Source organism: Tamandua tetradactyla, chromosome 4, assembly GCF_023851605.1.
Source record: "Tamandua tetradactyla isolate mTamTet1 chromosome 4, mTamTet1.pri, whole genome shotgun sequence".
Lineage (NCBI taxonomy): Eukaryota > Metazoa > Chordata > Mammalia > Pilosa > Myrmecophagidae > Tamandua > Tamandua tetradactyla.
Window position 1 is genome coordinate 198,982,480 of NC_135330.1, and position 3,965 is coordinate 198,986,444.

The window sequence follows — 3,965 nt, forward strand, 5'->3', positions numbered from 1 at the left end:
CTAAAAAATTGAATATTAATTCCTTATAGTAAAGCGGCAACCTTTAGAAATGCAACATAAAAAAGTGGCATCACTTCACCCTTTGCCTCCCAAATTTCTTCTTGTTTTCCCTTTCATTATCAGATAAAGAATCTATGGGGCCCCAAGCCATTGGGTCACAGTCAGGAGAAGTCAGGATATGTTCTTTCACTCCAGCATACCAGCATGCTAGTATTTATAAACTCTTATCTACAAAGGCATAGCCTCTCATTCAATGCAACCTCCAAATCTGTGATTTCTCTGTCTTTCTGAAACAGTTCATAACAACAGTCTCCCCGGACTTGTGTATTTCTCTGTCTTCTTCCAGACAGCCTGCCGCAGCTGGTCACACCACATACAACAGCCGACTGATGATAGCACAGTCAGACAAGGGGGCAGTCCCTCCCTGCACCAGAGAAGCAGGGTGCCCAAGGATGACCCCTGCGGAGTCCCCCTTCTGCAGACTCATGCTCTCTATGGCTGGTGGCTCTTTGGTCTCCTGGCTGGCTCACCAAATGTTCCAGCCCAAGACCACAGAACATGCTAGACAGAAGATTGGCCATGAGTTTAATTAGGGACTTATGGGCAGGAGGAAGATTTTCTCAGTGGTGGCTTGTTGGGAGATGACAGCCTAAACTCCATCGAAAAGCCAACTGAGGAAGAGAGAGAGAGAGAGGCATGTTCAGGGAAAGGCTTATAAAGTCTAACAGTCTCGTGAGATTTGGTTGCAACAGTTTCAGCAGACTTTTGTGAGATTTAATTATTAGAGAAGGTGGGGTTTACATTCTTTGACCTTTAAAATCTGTCTTGGCCATGTAGATGTTGGTGTAAATTGTTCTCAAAATGGAGGAGGTGTTGGGTCCTGGGTCTGGGTCCATATATCATCTTCCAAGCTTTGCAGGAGGATTGCCATTACCAAAAAATCCCAGCTGTACCATTCTACAAGTGTTCTCATATCACAAATCCCCAAGGATAGAGATTCAGGAGGTGGCACCCTGGCTCATGAAATACCTCTTCTGAAGCAAAGTGATAATAGGCTGCATTATGAAGCTTGGGTGAGCCAAGTTCCCAGGACATGAGAGCCTAAAAAAGACCTGACTCCATGGCTTAGTCTTTCAACTTCACTTCTACCAAAAAGAAAGTGGGATTGCTCTTCTGCCTCATAGATAAGCAAACCCTGATGCCCACATCAGTCCTGATTCCTATGGCCAGGCTCATACCAAGATGAAGAAAACAAAAAGAAATGGAAACACTAGAATTCCTTTTAATACTCTATCAAAGACCCTTCCTCCAGTACCATACAAAGAATTCATTGCAGTGTTGAGTTGCTGTTGTCACAGAATCATAGGGCTAAGAGGAGTCTTGTGGTTCACTGCAATTCCTGGAGAGGTGAAGGGATTTGCTCCTCAGGTATGGTGATGAGAAGCCAGCTGTCTTGATCCTTATCTAGCATTTCATTCCACCTGCCTTTCAGTGGAAGATGTGACCCCTTAGGTGAGCTACCTGGCTTATAGCTTTCCTCCCATCCTTTCACCATTTCATGGGATAAAGAACATTCCACCCCGAGATACATTTTAACACTAGACAAGCTATACACATGTACAAGTTTACTCAGGTGGTCAGTAACTGACTTGAGATTTCAACCTAGATTTACCTGATTCCAAAGTCTTTCCACTTATTGCCTCTAAGAGCAGTTATCCTAGCCGTCCACCTGCAAATGCAACAGGGCAGGTCGTTGTCATGCTGACCTGTGGTGTTTTGTGACTGGGAGCGCTGCCCAGCTGCTCTCCAGCCCCCAGCCCCATGTGCACAGGACTCGATGTCTTTTTCAGCCTTCCTGAGTGGGGGAGGGGGACTCATCTCACTAAAGCAGGAAACACCATTCTCCCTTCACCTGGGTAGGTCTCAAATGGCCCCGCACTGACCCAGAGGGTTTGAAACTCCAGCTCCAATGACAATGTCACAGCTTGGGCTGGAGGCCACCATGAGGCAGGACAGGGCCAAGAACCAGGCTTGACCTCGGTGGGAGTGTAAGTCACACACCCCAGGACAGGTATGCTCTCCACCATCACCTGCACGGGGGGTGGGAACCAGTGTAAACAGGCCCCTGAAGATGATATTATCAGTTACGGTGTGGACCAGCTGATGAGGGTGGAGTCTTTCCCACCTTATAAAGAGAAGAAACCAGGAGGCGGGACTCAGAGAAGGGTGCACAGGGAGAAGCCAGAAGTCAGTAGAAACCGTAAAACCAGGCAGGAGGTGAGAGTGTGAGCCGGCCCTGTGGCGGGGTCAGAGGTGCCTGCCAAGGAGTCCCAGATGGCAGCGAGCAGACCCAGATGCTGTGACTTCCAGGAGGGGCACGGCCCTGGCCGAGGTCCGGCTGCTCGCTTCTGAGTCACGAGCTAGCACCTGTGTGTTGTTTAAGCCAACCTCGGACAGTGGTTTTCAAAGCAACTATGTACAAACCATTTGGGTTGAGGAACAAGTGAGAAATACCCAACTGGTTTGCCTACCTGGGGTCCTGCCAGGATGCTCTGTGTCCCCAAACGCCTTTGTCAAGCTTCCCAGTGGCTAATACATGACCCCAACTCCAGACCCCAAAGCCATTCACCCATTCCGGCAAACATTTCCACTGCTGCCATCCAGATGCCTTCCCTGTGCACTGAGCTCCCTGAATCATCCCGAGTGCCCTCGAATAAACACATGCTACCTCCTCGGCAGAGGCAGATGTGTGCCGGGCCCTGGAGTGTTTGATAAACTTAGTGGGACAGAAAGCCCCTGCTGTGCACTGCTCCTCTGTGCTCCCATCATGCACTGCTCCTCCGCACTCCTGTCATGCTCCTCCGTGCTCCTGTCATGCACTGCTGCTCTGTGCTCCCGTCCTGCTCCTCCGTGCTCCCATCGTGCACTGCTCCTCCACACTCCTGTCATACTCCTCCGTGCTCCTGTCATGCACTACTCCTCCGTGTTCCTGTCGTGCACTGCTCCTCCACACTCCTGTCATGCACTGCTGCTCTGTGCTCCCGTCCTGCTCCTCCATGCTCCCGTTGTGCACTGCTCCTCCACACTCCCGTCCTGCTCCTCATGCTCCTGTTGTGCACTGCTCCTCTGTGCTCCCATAATGCACTGCTCCTCTGTGCTCCCGTCATGCTCCTCTCGCCTTCCCATTTCTGCCAAGCTCACCCGCCTGTGGCCATCACCAAGTGAAGGAAGTTTCCATCAGTTCAAAGTTTTCAGTTTGTGTCCATTTCAGTAACTTCCTCAGATGGAAAGGAGAATGTGCCAATTAAAGTTATTTGATGGAAACACGCTGTCTCTCCACTGTGAATTGGTTTACAGGAATTCCGAGCAATCCCAAAATGTGCGCACTTCGAACGGGGCTGCGTTATGTAATGCAAGTGGTTTTTTAAAACCCCTGCAGATGAAGATGTGGTTTTATTTCCTGCCGCCTCCTTTTTCTCCAATGTCACGGCAAGGACCGGCGTTCCTTAGTGTCTGGGCCCGCTTGAACGATAAGCCTGCTTGTGTTTTATTTTAACATAAATGGGATTTACTGTCACAGAGCAGTAGTGAATCCTGGCTTTTTATACTTTTGGGTGCGTATAAAGCAAAAGAAAATTTGTTCTACTTTCTTACAGCTTTTCAAAACCTTTATCCCAACTTTTGCCTTTTGTTCTTTGTTCAGTTCCTCCTCTGAGATCTTTGTTTTCCAGTTTATGTTCAAAATGCAATCCAATGATTGTAAGCTCCCATTTCTGCCTTGACTTTGATAATCTCATCTGGATGAGTTATATTTTGATGGATTTTAAGGGACTGATTTTTTGTTTTAGATGGGACCATGCTCTTATCAAGCTAAAACGGTTAAAATGACATGTTAAGTGTCTTTGATATGCAAAAGACTTTATCAGCCAAAAAAAAAAAAACAAATCAAAATAGCTCTAAACAGA